Source organism: Podarcis erhardii (genome assembly GCF_964252035.2).
Source record: "Podarcis erhardii genome assembly, chromosome: 3".
In the NCBI taxonomy this organism is placed as follows: domain Eukaryota; kingdom Metazoa; phylum Chordata; class Lepidosauria; order Squamata; family Lacertidae; genus Podarcis; species Podarcis erhardii.
In genome coordinates this window covers 63,166,626-63,183,637 of record NC_138507.1, presented here as the reverse complement: position 1 = coordinate 63,183,637, position 17,012 = coordinate 63,166,626, and the positions used below count along the sequence as shown (strand labels likewise).

Here is a 17,012-nt window from a genome sequence, read left to right as displayed (position 1 = left end):
CTCAGAATAAACTGATCTGAGTTAAATCAGACCTGTATCTCAATTGCTTATTTAGCAGGGCAGCAACAGTCGCAGAGAAACAATTTAGATTGTTGGGATACAATAACTGACCCATCCCCTCTTCTGCTTTGATCAAAACCTCTCTCTCTCTCTCTCTCTCTCACACACACACACACACACACTCACACACACACACACACACACACACACACACACACACCACTGCTTTTAAGTAAGAATAGAAACATTGAGAGAACTGCAGTATAAACTAAAGGAGCCGTGATTACAAATTTTCCATGACTGTGGTTGTGGTAACTTCAGTATTAATGAACGCATCCCATATAGATGTGATATTTTGTATCTGGCAGTCCTGACATTGCTGTTTTCTAACTTTATCAAGGCTAAACACCATTTCGATTTTAAAATGAGAAACATTCTGGTTCAGTTCTTGTTTGACTGATTGTTATTAATTAGATTTCTTACCTTCCCTTTACCATAAGGTCCCAGGTCAAGTTACAACAACATATAAATATATTATTAAGACCAGTTAAAACAATGTATGTGCATATGATTCTTCTGTTGCACTTGAAAATAGAACTTCTCAAGTCCATCATTCCCAAGTAAAGTACTCATATAAAGGAGATGCAACTTAAGGACAATTTAGGCTCTGCATAACTCGTTTTAAAACATTTAAAACCACAAGAGGAAAAGGAACTGAATCTAGTCAATGATTGATTTGAAGGGGGAGGGTCTCCACTGCAAAACTGACACTGATGTATCATTTAATCTAACAGCACAACAACAAATCTTAAGGTAATCAATTTAAATGGTATTAATAGCACTATACAAATTATTCAGCTTCTGCCTTAATTTAGGAGGTTGGCTTCATATTTCTCCTGCAAATTTATCAAATAATTACTACTGCCTCCAGTGAGGGGTTTAACAGTTTCTCCATTGTCCCTTTCATGCACCAACATGTACATGTAGAAGGAGGTGAGTTATTATCTCCACAGTATTTATTTGCACTTGCCAACCTAAGATGCAACTCTGTGCCTTTCTTGTGTAAACTACTTCTGTTTTGGCATCTCTGAGCAACTGGCAACCAGCATCACTCAGATCCATTGCATCTTAATCCAACTGGAGCTCTGCTCTGTTTGTATCATCTCCTTTGATCTCCTAAGTCAAGAATGAACAAAGGTCAAAACCTCCCCATTCTAGGGCCAGCCTTTGTTCATCTACAACATGCATTCTTATGCAAGTTGGACACATCTCAGCCTTTATGGAAATCATTCATATAAAGATGGGATATTTCCCCCCTCTTGACTTTACTGACAATTGGATCCAAGGCCTGATCACTTTCCAGTATATTCAATTGAGTGTGAAAGGGGGAAAGGAAATGGTGCTTCAATAAATTCCTCAGAAAGCAGTCACTTTGGGAGCAAGCTCACAGAGGTTGAAGTGTCTCAAAAATAGGAACATTTTCCAAACCATTGTAGTGCTGACGCCACTGGGGAAACCCAGCCAGATGGACAGGGTATAAATAATAACATCATCATCATCTCCCATTACAGCTCTTACATTTTTCTTAGTTCGTTCCCCCCACTCTAGAGGAACTTGTTGGAAACAAGGTGAGCTAAAGGAAGTTCACCAGTCACTACTGATAACGGCATGCTACATGACCACAGCAAGCATGCGCACTAAAGCAAATGACACAGTAAGATTCAGGTAGGTAGCTGTGTTGGTCTGATGCACTCAAAATATATATAAAAATAAATAAAATGTCCAAACACCTTAGAGACAAACTAAGTTTGTTCTTGGTATAAGCTTTCGTGAGTATGTTGCATTAGCCTGCTGCTTACACACCCTACATTTAAAACACATTTGAAGCACATTATTTCCCCCCCCCAAAAAACATTGGGAACTGTAGTTATTTTGGGGTTTCTGAAAATTGTAGCTCTTTGAAAGGTAAACTGCAATTCCCGGGATTATTTGGGGGGCGGGGAATAATGCACTTTGAATGTGCTTTACCTGTGTGGTACATCCGCAGCATTGCAGTCAATGCAAACCGTACCCTGACAGCTATTCTGCCTACTAGAGGTAGTGTTTAAAAATCTTTTCTTACCATTGTGCTAATGAGCTTACTATCCATTCACCATGAATTTTTAGTGAGGTTTCTTCATTAAAGAATCAGCAACATTACAAAACATCAGTGCAGAGCTATTTGTTTGGAGTGCCGCTGTCATCAACCACCGAGAAGGCTTTTTGTTTGTTTGTTGCATTTTGTTTTCTTTTGCAGTATAGGGAGGAAATTAGCCACATCCCTGAACTGCGCTAAACCTTGTCAATAAACAACATTACAAGACACAAAATCATTACATCTGCTAGCCTCATTGCACATGCAATGAGAAAGGCCTGTGCTATAATCTAGCTTAGATACTGAGGAGTGGGGAGGAAGGCATACGTTTCTGAAGAGGGAAAGGAGGGAGACAAGACATTTGTGATGCTTATCAAGAAGCACAGCCTCACTCTTATATAAGAGAAATCTGATGCAATTTCCTAAAATCCTTATTATATATCAAGGACAAAGAGAAGTTAACTGGTGCCCAAGCTGGATCAAAATTGTGCTGGCGCCTTCTTGCCTGCTTGAGTGTCTTAAACCGACCATGCATCATAAGTAAATTGTCCACTTTAATCAAATTCCACCTGAATCTATGGTAGGGAGACTTGCAGGAGATGTGCAATATGTTGAAAAATGGAAATATCTGAAGTTCTAATCAGATCACTTTAAATGGAAAAGTAGTGATCACTAAAACCAAATGAAATTAGGCTGCAGTAAATAGGAGGTAGATTATTAGATAAAGTCAGGGTGATCACAGGGAAAAAATATATTAGTACACTGAAAATGCCATTTGTTCAGAAGAAAATTCCTTCCTTTATTTCTAACCTTGCTAGATTTGGAATTTTATTTTGAAAGGCCTATTTATCCATTCAGTTTTTCTCTGAAATATAGATGGAGAATTAATATGATATATAGGGTGTATTCTATGATTTCACTGACCTTATTAACCTTACATTTTTATACATCTGTAACAATGGGATCCAAGCTGTAGGGCCTTGGCATTTCTTCTTGCAATGAAAGGTGGTATCTAAATTATTTTTATAACCATTTTTGTTGTTTAGTCGTTTAGTCCTGTCCGACTCTTTGTGACCCCATGGACCAGAGCACGCCAGGAACTCCTGTCTTCCACTGCCTCCTGCAGCTTGGTCAAACTCATGCTGGTAGCTTCGAGAACACTGTCCAACCATCTCGTCCTCTGTCGTCCCCTTCTCCTTGTGCCCTCCATCTTTCCCAACATCAGGGTCTTTTCCAGGGAGTCTTCTCTTCTCATGAGGTGGCCAAAGCATTGGAGCCTCAGCTTCAGGATCTGTCCTTCCAGTGAGCACTCAGGGCTGATTTCCTTCAGAATGGATAGGTTTGATCTTCTTGCAGTCCATGGGACTCTCAAGAGTCTCCTCCAGCACCATAATTCAAAAACACCATAGAAGCTAACAATAGTTGGTCTAAGGTTGGTGTGTTTTCTACATTTCGGCTTCTTACATTCTCATTGATAAAAATCTTCTCTTACAACACCTGAAGCACAATGTGAGCCTGGAAGATTCAAGGGTCAAAGCCTGAGGCAGAAGCAAAAATAAGTCAGAATATTCTAATAAATTTTATAGCAGACAAGATCTGGAACACAAATGGTACATCTATCACACATCCTATCCATATGGGCTCAATACCAATTCAATACCATTGCTGGTAGGCCAAATCAGTTGAAGATAGAGCCAAAGTTTTAACCCGAGGTACTTCATTATTAGAGTCTCAGCTATTGGCCATTGTGGTATTCAACATACATGGAGGTCCAGAGATGTGACTAATGAGCCTCAAACAGAGTTGAATTTTTCACATGCATTCGATATCTTACAAAATTATGGTACTAATTTTCTCTTTTTAAAATTTAATTGTTAGCAAGTGTCTGATTGGCCTGAAATTAGCTGAACTGTAGAAGTTCACATTATCACATGAGGGGCCAGGAGACATGACATGGCCTCTGCAACAGAACTAAATGCACATTCCTGCAACCCTAGTCGATCCATGTTCCCTCTTAGCATGACTGCACCTTAGGAGAGCTTAGGTGTTCCCAGTGAAGTCAGTTACTTCTTCCACAGGTATCTTGCTGCTTAAATCTAAGGTTCAAACAACAGTAACAACAACAACATATATGTGTGCCTGGAAAATGGGGGAGAGGGAATCTGTGGCACTCCAAATGTTACTTCTACTACTACATTACTCCCTGATTGCTGGCTGTGTTGGCTGGGGCTGACGGGAGATGGAATTTAGCAGTATCAGGAAGGCTATAGGCTTTCTATTCTAGTTGTAGAAGAATTCCATCATGATACTAAAGGAGCTGCAATGCAAATGGATCCTGACTAAATCCAAACACACAGATTTTCTGCAGAAATCAACTGTTTGGGGTTGGGAAACTGGAATTAAAAATTGAATTCCTCATCCAGGACAGCTGTTTACTGTCCTGTCGGACAGTATTAGTATTAGTATTATGCAGGAAGGAACACTAGGTCCCTGTTGGCAGTTTATACCAGGAAAGATAAGTATACCACCAAAATTCAGAGATAGGATATGCTTAACTGGTACTTTTAACCCCCTACATTAGAATTAACTGGATAGGCCCTTTGGATTACAGTTGCCAAGTAACTTTTTAGAATGGCACCAAAAAGTTCTAAAATGTTTGAACACTTGGTGTTTTAAACCCCCTAAGGTTGAAACATTGATTTTTACCAGATGTTACTTAAAATATTGTTGAAAAGCATTTGCAGTGAGCCAAGCATGGATCAATTGAAGAGAACATCACCAACCTGTGAGTTTGCTAGCAGCTCAGATTTGATACGAAGGGGATCAATAGAACTGCTTAAATCAATATAGCCTTTCTGAATGGGGCTGTTGACTCAGCAAAATTGAAATAAAGTTTCTACTTTTTTGCTTTAAAAAAAGCCCTAATTGATTAACACACTGCATAATTTTTTCTAGATAAACACAGTCAATTCCCAACTAAAACACATGTTCAAAAAACCAAGTGATTAAATGCAGGCATAGGATATAAATGACATTTGTTGCAACAGGTGGAAATCAAGCTAAAATGTGCCACGTGGGGCAATCCTAATCTAAAAACAGATTATGAGTATTATGAATGTTTCCATGTCCTCTAATGAAACACTATATGAGTACCCAGAAAACAATACCTTTCTTAAAAGAAAAAGGGAAAGAAACCCTTTCTGGTAAAATGCACTACAGTTGCAAGAACACCAAGAACTACCCTCCTGTAGTACGCTTGTCACTTGACCTAGGAAGAGCCTTCTGGATCAGACCAGTGACCAATCTAGCCCAGCATCCTGTTCTCATTGTGGCCAGTCATCTGGCTTATGGGAAGCCCACAAGCAGGACCCAAGTGCTCTCCCCACCTCGGCTTCCAGTAACTGGTATTCAGAAGCATGCTTAGAAGGGTTGGTGGAAGGTACAGGGAGTTTTCCCAAACTGCAGTGACCCCCACTGTTGCTCCTACTTCCCAGTCAATGCACTAAGTAAGTGGAATAGGGGAGTGTTTGTGAGGCTGGTATGAATGACTTTGGTGGGGCATGGGAGGGTGGGTGAAGCTGAATTGCCTTACCCAATCTGATTGGCTTCAGATTCCCACTCGCCCACCCCAGTTTCGATGAGGGCAAGCAGGGGAAATGTCAATTTAATCCAAGGAGGACCTGGGCAGACTTGCTCCTTCCATCAATGCTGTTTTTCATTTGCCCCACCGTTTCCCCCAGGGAAACCCGTTCTTTACCTCTGAACCAGAGCAAATGCCAGTCCACAGAAAACCTCGGTGACGTTTGCTCCAATTCAGTGGTAAAGAGCAAGGTGGCAGAACAAGTGGCATGTGGATGAGCTCTTAGTCAATGGAGCAGCGATGATCAATAGATATCCTTGGTCCAGAAAAGAAACAGCTCACAGGTTGAGCTCACAGGTTTCATTTCAGAATAGGAACTGGTGCTGAGGTTTGATCCAAGGAGAAAGAATCCCTAACTAAAGGTGAGGTGTATCATTATTCTAGTTATGTGCTTTAGTTACCTCACTGGACTTTTTAATGACACGTTAGAAGCGGAATTGATGCTTTTGAATTATGGTGCTGGAGGAGACTCTTGAGAGTCCCATGGACTGCAAGAAGATCAAGCCTATCCATTCTGAAGGAAATCAGCCCTGAGTGCTCACTGGAAGGACAGATCGTGAAGCTGAGGCTCCAATACTTTGGCCACCTCATGAGAAGAGAAGACTCCCTGGAAAAGACCCTGATGCTGGGAAAGATGGAGGGCACAAGGAGAAGGGGATGACAGAGGACGAGATGGTTGGACAGTGTTCTCGAAGCTACCAGCATGAGTTTGACCAAACTGCGGGAGGCAGTGGAAGACAGGAGTGCCTGGCGTGCTCTGGTCCATGGGGTCACGAACAGTCAGACACGACTAAACGACTAAACAACAACACAAGCGGAAGTGGGAGGGAAGACAGAGGAGTTTCAGCAAAATGTCTCAAGTTGGTTGTGCAATCCCTTATGGCTATTTGAAAAAGGATCTGCATTACTCAGAGGGGAGAGAAGAAGGGCCTATCGAGTTCTTCAACAGTGCTGGATACATTTCCCACCCACATTTACACCCACTATTTATTGTTTATTTAACCCCACAGGAGCAATACAGGGCAGATCTATATTACTGTACTCTGAAGTGCACTTGAAATTCTTGAAGTTTAAGAGCAAGGCAGGTTATTATTTTATTTTTCTGCAAGATTTTAGTTGCTGAACTGGGAAAAGGCAGCAGCAATGTGTAAGTGTGTATGTTTTAAAAGCAGGTTTTGGACATCTCTGTTGGATACTGATCAGAGCTCTTTGTGGGATTTTGGTCAGGCTGCTCTCCCTGCCACCCCCACCCCCCACTGGCCCACTCCTGAAATCTCTCAATAGATGTATGTATGCATGTCTCCTTATAAATAGTTTCCATTTAACTTTGTGTCAGTGAAGCTTTTAGTGGCTTACCAGTCTGTTCCTGAATTGACTTATGTAACATGAAGCAAAAGATGACATGGGGAAATGTGATTTGAAATGCTTATATAACAATTAGTGTGGGGGAAAGCCAATCATAAGGAAAATGCCTAGCCATTAAAAAGTTTGGCAAGGTTACTAAAGCACCTAACAAGGTCCAAAAATGTTTTGCATTGAGAATCAGGTGTTATATTGTTAAAGAAAATGCTTTTGCACTGACTTTGTGTTGCAACATGTTGCAATTTCCCCTAGCTGCTTCTCAACAAACCTCCTCTGAAGGGTAGAAGAGTCACTGCCTAATTAATCATTTCTGCCCCCTGCACTTCCTATAAAGATTTGCAGAAAGCCATGTCCAGAAAGCCATGTGCCTGCATTCTCACATGTGAATTGTACTCCTCAGAGTGCCAAATATTTTATGCTTATCCTCTTCTGGAACAACTCCAGTGTTGTGTGACTTCCCCAACCAGTAATAGCTAACTAATTATTACACCCTGAACTTTTCAAATGCAAAACTTTTTTCTCTTCTTTTTTGCAATTAACCTTTAGTGGAAATAAATGGATGTGCACTCACATAACGGTTACATTTGATGGATCTGGCTCCTGTGGAATGTTTTGCAGAATAGTTGCTAATTCTCTGAAGCAGTCATTTTTATTATTATTATTATTATTATTATTATTATTATTATTATTATTACTTTGCACTTTGTTCTCTAGGCAATGGAAATAGTCTTTGTGTGGCTTGGTTTTCTTCAGAAGTTGGGGGACTGGTGGAGAAACAGAAGAACATAAGAAGGGCCTGATCCAGCAGGCTCTCACAGCAGCCATGCGGGTGCGCTGGGGAAACTCATAAGCAGAACCTTAGTGCGACTACAGTCTCCTATGCATTGTTCGCCTAAGACAATTTGCCAGAACATGAAGAATGCCCCAGCAGCACTGGCTGTACAGTGCTGTTTTAGGGGTACACTAAATATAAAATAATATAATAATAATTTTATTTAATTTAATTATTTAATTTAATTTAATTTAATTTAATTTAAAATTTAATTTAATTTAATTTAATTTATTCATTCACTCCTACCCTGCCCATCTGGTAAAACACGATAAAACTTCAAACATTAAAAACTTCCCTACACAGGGCTGCCTTCAGATGTCTTCTAAAGTCAGATAGTTGTTTATTTCATTGACATCTGATGGGAGGGCATTCCACAGGGTGGGCGCCACTACCAAGAAGGCCCTCTGCCTGGTTCCCTGTAACCTCACTTCTCACAGCGAGGGAACCGCCAGAAGACCCTTGGCGTTGGACCTCAGTGTCCGGGCTGATCGATGGGGGTGGAGATGCTCCTTCAGGTATACTGGGCCGAGGTCGTTTAGGGCTTTAAAGGTCAGCACCAACACTTTGAATCTGAAACACTTTGAAAGCTATCACTTGTGTCACTGGTTAACTCAGGTTGATCCTGTGAAGGGGCAGAACAATTAAGATAGGGATAGGGTGAGGGTACTGAGGTAGTAGAAGAAGAGTGAGGAAAACATGCCCTCTAGATCAGGGTGGTCCACCTTGCAAGAGTACTTCAACACAAAACCCATGAGCCACACACTGAATTAACTTTCCATATCGTAAATTAAAGTGTTTGCAACATATTTAATATTATTTAATATATACAATTAATATATGTAATTGAATATATATAATTAAATTTTCTCTCTCTATATATATAATTTAATATAATTAATATAATTAATTATATTAATATATATATAATTATAAATATATATCCACTACACACACACAATTAATTTATTTAATATACTTATTACACAATACACAAACAGATTAGCAACGGAAACATTGAGTTCCTGTCAGGATAAAAAGGTGGGGTATGAATAAATACAACAACAACAACAACAACAACAACAACAACAACAACAACAACAACAACAACAACAACATGATTTTAGAAGGCTTTCAGTCAAAAGGATGGAAGCCTCTTGTGCAGACAGCCCATGAGGGAGAAGTGTCAGTCAAGGAACTTGGAGACAAGGAGTTCAATTCCTCTCTCAGCCATGAAGCTCACTGGGGGACTTTATGCCAGTCACTCTCTCTCAGCCTAACCTACCTCACAGGCTTACTTACTTCTGAGTAGACATGGTTAGAATTGTAGCCATTAGCCACTTTGTAAACTTTAGGTGCCACAACATTTTGTTGTTTTTGCTGTAAAAGACTACAAGAGCTACATCTCTGGAAATTACTTTGAAAGGGAACACACAGAGAAGGGAACTATCTGTAGATATCTGTTGATGGCTGATACATATGTGAGATTACAGGATATGATATATGTACCAGAACCTTATATTTCTGCATCAGTGGACAAAGAAATGGAAGACATAGTTCTGCAAAATACACCATTTGTAGTGGAAGGGAAAATCCCAGATGAAAGTGTGAATGACTGGCAGAATGGATTGAAGCAGGTCCAAACCTCTCTAATTCCATGCACCACTATTTGGCTCACACCCACCATTTCCACAGTGACAAATGCACCCATTCCTCCTTGCCACCATACATAAAAGCTAGTTGCTATGTAACATGTCTGAACAATTCACACAAGTGGAAATTCCAGGTGCTCAATCATGGCAAATACTAAATCCCCAGAGGGAATTTTCATTTTTTTTATTCCACTTTCCTAACCCCAAACAGTAGGTTTCTAAGGAAAATTCACCTCCCCTTTAGAATTTTAGCTGGTTCCATTTGCTCTTCCATTCCTTCAGTAAACTCAGTGATTTGCATCAATCAAAGGCTCAGATGTTCTTGTGCATGCACATTTCACTCAGAGTTACATTGCATCTAGGCTTTGCAATCCTACAGCCACTTAAACAGATACTTTTGCACAGGTGTATTTTCCTTCTAGGCCAAAACTGGATCAAATACCTATGTTTTTTAAGTAATTCACATTCAAAATTCAACATAGTTTTGATTTTTAAAAACTTATTCAACTTACATCCTACCCTTTCCCCTGAAAGAGCCTAAAACAGTTAAAAGTATTATCACAACCAGTAATTTCAAGGGTGTACATTTCAACTATCAAATGCCTAGCTAAACAAGTCAGTAATGAGGAAGACAGACACATCTCACCAGGAAGGGCAATCCACAAGCAAGGGGCCACCAGTGGAAAGTTCCTGTTATGGGTCAACACCAACCAGGCCTCGCCTGCCAATTGTAGGGTGTGAGGTGGTTGATATTGGGGAAGGAGCTCTTTTAAGTAATTCCGTACCAAGCCATTTAGGGCTTTATAATATGGTATGAACACCTTGGGGACGCGGGTGGTGCTGTGGGTTAAACCACAGAGCCTAGGACTTGCCAATCAGAAGGTCGGCGGTTCGAATCCCCATGACAGGGTGAGCTCCCGTTGCTCGGTCCCTGCTCCTGCCCGAAGCACGTCAAAGTGCAAGTAGATAAATAGGTACTGCTCCTGCGGGAAGGTAAACGGTGTTTCTGTGCACTGCTCTGGTTTGCCAGAAGCGGCTTAGTCATGCTGGCCACATGACCCGGAAGCTGTACACCAGCTCCCTTGGCCAATAAAGCAAGATGAGCGCCGCAACCCCAGAGTCGGCCATGACTGGACCTAATGGTCAGGGGTCCCTTTACCTTTATGAACACCTTGAATTGGGACTAATCATTGACAGCTAGTGCAACATCAGACTGCCCTAGCCTAGGAGATGCATTCTGCACTAGAAGTAAGCTTTGGACCATCTTCATGGGAAGCCCCACATACAGCCATCCAAATGAAAGGATACCAGAGCATGAACAAATGAGGCCAGGCTATCCCGATCCAGGAATGACTATAAGTGGCAAATCAGCATGGGCACTCCTAACCACTAAGGACAAGTTGGAACAAAGGAGTACTTGCAGACTATTCCTTTAGGCCAAAAGGCCTTAGTTATGGCTGTAAGTGCTGCTCTTGCAGAGAAGAGTTCTGCCATGAAGTAGGCATCTATATCCTGAGAGGAGTTCACATTATGCCCATATAAAACCACCCACACCTCCCATTCTGGCCACAATAAGCCAGCAGAGCATAGGAAGTGGCAATAGCTCCACCATGGATTCTGTTATCCATCACCATCATAGCTTGGACAAGCTATGTGTGGTTCACACCAATTTTTTAAGAGAGTCCATAATATCATATTTTAAATATAAAAATATTTGCCCAAATCCACAATCTATTTCTGAGCAAAGCATTCCAACAACTGGCTTAGTGAAAATTGAACCAATTGTAGTTTGCATTTATGGTTTATTATAGTCTTATGAGGACTTAAATGTTATCACCCCTTCTTAGCTAGAGGCATTACATGCACATCCCCATGTGGCTTCTTTTTACAAACTCAAGCTGGGACTGTGTGCATGGCACTTTTCCAGAAAGGTTAACATCCTTTTGATCAGTCATTCAGCTGATGGGCTAGATAAGAAGAGCCAATGTAACCATCTTATAAAAGAAAATTACATGAATTATTAGGGATCGTGCTTATGAAATACCTGGCACTGTACCAAAGATGGGTTAGTAATCTAAAAGGTGCCTGCCATTTGAAAATTTAAAAAAGCAAGAGTCCTGCATGCCCATAAACACTACTCCTTGCATTCAATTAAAACCTAGAATTTGTGGACAGGTTTCATACTTTATATACTCCTACCATAGAGATGCAAGTGGCTCTTGATTTTTTTGATCACACTGCTTGATATTTCTGTGTTAATATTTTGCTTAACATTGCAATGGATATTTATTGCACTTTACTATTACTCATTTTTGGTTGTTATTTTATTAGTGTAATGTTTGGTTGTTATTTTATTAGTGTAATGTTTGGTTGTTATTTTATTAGTGTAATGTTATCGCAAGCAGTAAATAACTTATACAAACAAACCAACAAGCTAAAGTCCTGTTACTCACCTATCCTTTCCAAACCTCTTGGCTTAGGAGGGACAGAAGCAAGACTAGCCTTCACAATGATGCAACACAGAGAGAGACATACACACATACTTTTAAGTCATGAGGGACCCTGAACCCTCAACCCTCTTCAGTTAATTTGAATTGCTCCAATGTATCAGTACATCCCACCTTAGGTAGGATTCCAAAGGAATCAATACTGTTCAAGTAGCCTAACAGTACTATTTGAGGGGGACTGCCTACTATCTCAAACAGTGAAAGCCAACAAGGTACCTGCCAAATGTTGCTGGACTCCATTTTCCATCATCCCTAACTATTGGTGAAGCTGGTGAAGCTCATGGGAGTTGTAGTCCAACAACATCTGGAGGGCACCAGGTTGACATTCATGCATGTCATTCTCCTCAGTGTCCTAGCTATACATAGCATAGATATGTGAAAAGAATCCCACCCTCCACAAACACATACACAACACTGCTCACAAGGTCTATTTCTATAACCCATTTGGATATATTATACACTGTGAGTTAACCAAGAATTTAATTGCAAGCCAAAAGTTCATGGGCATTTTGTCAACTTTACATTCTGTCAAATATATTGTACATACAGAGGGGAAGGGGTGGAGAAGGGGAATGCAAGCTGTGTATTTTTGTGGCAAGGGGGGAGGGGAAGTGAATATAAATAAGAAGAACTTTTTAAAATGTCAGTCAAGATTGGCCTGAATTCCAGAGATATGGAGCACCTGCAGATTCCACCAGCTTCAGCGGGTGTTTACATTTTTTGCAAGTCAGGCCACTTGGGCATAATATTAGCAGGTTATTTTCTCTCGCTTGGCAGCCATGGCAGCTTCATCCTCTCTTATTATTCAAACCTCGGGAATTGTTTGCTTCCTTTGGTAATGAGACACTGTCCCCAATTCATAAGTGCATGATATATTCTTATTTCAGGAATGTGACAGAACATGAGAGATGCTGTCACTCTGTGCAATCTTCCCCAACCTTCCTGACCTACTGCAAAGAGGCAAAACAAAGGAAGGAAATGGATTGTTTTATGATTTGTTAGCAAGGGTGAAAAGAGCTAGTGCCGCAATCTGCAGATTTTTTTTTTTTTTTAAACCACAGATACTCACTGGCAAGTGAGTATATTTGCAATATACTAAGGCTGCAGCTATAAAAGCAATTATTCCAGAGTCAGATTGCTCCAGAATATGTTATCTGAGGTTTTCCCAGAGCAATTATTCCAGAGTCAGATGGCTTCAGAATATGTGATTTGAGGTTTGTTTGTTTTTTGTCAAAATGTAGCATTGGCTCACAGTTCAGTGACCTCTTTAAGTGGAATGCAAAAAATCCTCCATGTTGAAATTCATGGATCTTGTGTAGGCCTAATGATGTGAAAGTCACACCAAAAACTGAGACCAGAGAAACTGCGATGCCTAATCCAATACCAGCTTAAATATCCAAGTCACAAATGATGTAAAGTTTGAATAGGGATGGGAAAATCTGTCTATTTCAGTTTCTCATTTTTCCAGTCTTTAAGTTCAGTTCTCCATGTTTCCAAATTAGTTTGTGATTTTTTTTTAAAGTCCTCATGAAACTCCATCAGAATTGTAGTGCAAATTTCTCCTCATGTGTACATTTTGGTATAATTTTTGTCATGTATATAGACGGACAAAGAGAGTGCATCATAATGCACCTTTGTATGTCATTTTTATCGATAGGCATTTATATGTACACTTCACCCCAATATATGCATTTTTGTACACACTGCAAGGCTGGAAAACTATATATTGCAAAATTCAGAAAAGTGTGAATTTTGAAGGATGAATGCATTTTGGTTTACACATTATTTCTGAAAGTGTGAATTCTATCATTTTGCATTTAGATGCAAACTGAATCAAATCTCTCCCCCATCCCTAGTTTTGAAATACACATTGCATGTATCTTTATTGCCTACCACATAGTTACATATCCAAAATGGTATGCACATTCCCCCTACCTTCAAAGAATCCTGGGAACTGTAGTTTATTCCTCACAGAATGACAATCCCTAGCAGCCTTAACAAACTACAGGTCCCAGGAGTCTTGGGGGTGGGAGCAAGTGTTCTTTTAAATGTTTGGTGAGTATGCAGCCCGGATTGATAGCAAAACCTTACAAAACAGTTTCTTAACCTTTTCCTTCCCAGCCATTTGCTTGCTGAAAATCACTCCCATTGCCCGTGTGTGTGTGTGTGTGTGTACCCAACATAGGGAGATGAGCTATACATTTCTTCTTAACTGAAGAATGTCGTGCTTGAATATGGGAAATCCTAGTTCAAATCCCCAAACCTCTAGTGCTCCTCCAGGCTGGAGAGTGATATTCTGCTCTCCTGTGAAGCTCACTAGTAGCCTTGATCAAATCACTAGCTTTTCTTCCTGCCTGCTGTAAGCATGAAGGGCAGGATGCATGTAAGACAAATGAATTCTTCACACAGGATTCAGCAAAGAGTTGTGAAGCCTCTTCTGCTGAGAAGTACTCTTGTAGATGCACTGTTGTAGAGCAGGAAGGGAGAACCTTCGAACCTTCAGGTGTTATTGGACTCCAACTCCCATCAGCCCCAGCTACCATGGCCAATGGTCAGAGATGAAGGGAGTTGTAGTCTAATGACAGCTGGAGGGCCCCAGGTACCCCACCCCTGCTCTACGTGCCATTTACATGCATGGATCTGTAGTAAAAGTAATCATTGTGAGGAAGGGGCGATAAACAAAGCTACAAAAGAGTTAAATGACCTACCATGAACATTATGGCAAAGACAGTTTGAGGGACAGACTAGACTGATAGGGTTGGGTCTCTGTTCCACAAACAGAGAAAACAGATCCCTATCCACAATCTAAATTATGACAATTAGTAGAAACAGAAGTATAAATAAGAAACTGATAATATGTATGAAATGGTGGCATAAGATGCCTGAATGAAGTCTGATGAAAATTTTTGCATGTCAGCTGTTGAGAATTTCTTGCAAAGAGAATATACTATGTCGGGACTCTGCATAATCCTAGTTTTGCCCCACTTACAAGAATATTGGGCTTGGCAAGGACAGTTCTGTGGCGAATTTCTGCAAGGGGAAAATAGGGTGTCCTGAAATGACTGGATTTCTGCAAGAGGAAAATAGAAATGAGTTTATTCTGTCCAAGGGGGCTAGCAGGAACAGAGAGCCATTCCAATGACGGGACAAGCAATGATCTAAAAATAAGCCAGCTAGTCAATCTGCTATGTCTCCCAGTTCCCAGCTTTGTAAACATGTGCCCTATTACACTGTTTATGTGGACTTCCAGGTTTTCAACTAGGACAGCTGCAAATGGGAATGGCACCTTCTTCGGCACCCTGGGATATTTATTTATCTCACTCATCTTTGGGATTCAGTGTCATGGTTTTGTTATTTACACACAGCACCTTCTGAGATGGTAAATAAGATTTTGTTCCCCTCCTGTGTAAACAGTATACAGCCTGCAGATCTTCACAGATAAACAGCTGCATAGACGCTAATGGATATGTTTTGCAGAGTTGTAGGGTCATAAATCTAGGGCTCCTTGGCCCAGCCCTCTCTCCCACCCCACAAAATAAAGGTCAAAATGTGCCCTGTAGGCTTAAAGAACAGCTTGTAAACTTCATTGCAACATGGCAGATAGATCGCTAAATAGCTCACACAAGAGCAAAGTAAATTATTTCTGGGAAATGTACTAATGGTCAGACTGGAAGCTCCTGTCCTTTGGAAGAGTGAAAAATGCAGAGGAGGATTCCACAGGGACAGAATTCAGTGTAGAGCATAAGGAATGATGTGGAGTGATGGAAAGTTTGTCGTCTTCTTTTTTCATCGGGAGTTATTTTAAATGAGATTATAAATAGAAGCTCTTACCTTACAATAGCCTTGCCAAATCCTCACTTCTCCAGGAGTTCAGCTGCACTGTGTGCATTCTCACGCTCTTCCTTTAAATGACCGTACTTGGGTAGTGCAAGTGGGCATCAAATTTCAAAGATAAGGGACAATTATGGAACAATAGGGCACTGCTCTGAAGAGGACAAGGCAGCTAAAGTATTCTGAAATGCAGGATGTCCACTGAAACAACAAAGCAAAACAGAATGCCTGGCTAGGCAATTCTCCAGCATGATCTAAAACCTTTGGCTTGGCTCAGCTTTTTATGGGTGAAAGGCCATTTTTTAAAGAGACAGCTTCTGTTTTGAAATTTACATGTTGTGTGCAAAGCCTTATTTGTTCCTAAGCAGACATTTCAGAAACATGACAAGAAGGCTTCAGTGTAAGGCTCTGGAAAAGAGGAGGGGAACCCGCGGCCCTCCAGTGTTGCTGAACTACAATTCCCATCAGCCCCAGCAAGCATGGCCCATGGCTGAGGATGATGGGAATTGTAGTTCAGCAACTTCTAAAGACCCACAGGTTTCCCACACCTGTTCTAGAATAATATTTATCAAGTTTTGAGTGGTGGCATTGCCAGCACTCTTTTTTCCCCATCAGGCAACTTATGGTGTTGGGGAAGGAGAAAAACTTACCAGCATTCCTGCAGTCTCCCTTCTTCTGATAGACACCATTTTTGTTTTCTCAGAATGCTTCCATATTTATCTGCATATAGACTAGGGATAGGGAACATATGTCCAGATTTCAGTTATCTGGAATGATGCAAGCTAGAGTCCCACAACATCTGGAGGGTCCCAGATACCCAAATCCTGGTGTAGATTGATAGAAATTAGATTAATATCTGAACCAATCCTTAGATCAGCATTGCCCAACTTGATATCCTATGGATGCTGTAGACTATAGCTCCCATTATCCCTGATCATTATCAGTGCTGACCAGAGCAGATGGGCATTGAAGTTCAAAACAACTGCAGGGTTGGAGAAGGATGCCTTAAAGTAAGTGAGATGGTAACTGTATTATTTGGCTACATATTTCAGGCAGA

At 40.7% G+C, this 17,012-nt stretch overlaps 1 long non-coding RNA gene across 3 annotated transcripts in view; it reads right to left on the bottom strand.

Annotated features, from left to right (window-relative positions):
* The window catches only part of LOC309338288, a 113,810-nt gene extending 97,640 nt beyond the window's left edge, over positions 1 to 16,170 (bottom strand). For 2 of the 3 annotated variants that reach the window (XR_014154839.1, XR_014154840.1), the window contains exons 1-2: positions 15,956 to 16,168; positions 3,059 to 3,672 (exon numbers count right to left, since the gene is read on the bottom strand). This is a non-coding gene — a long non-coding RNA (uncharacterized lncRNA). Of the gene's footprint in view, positions 1 to 3,058; positions 3,673 to 15,113; positions 15,195 to 15,955 lie in introns of all 3 variants that reach the window. The other variant, XR_014154838.1, reaches the window with a different exon arrangement.
* Positions 16,171 to 17,012: the final 842 nt, after the last annotated feature.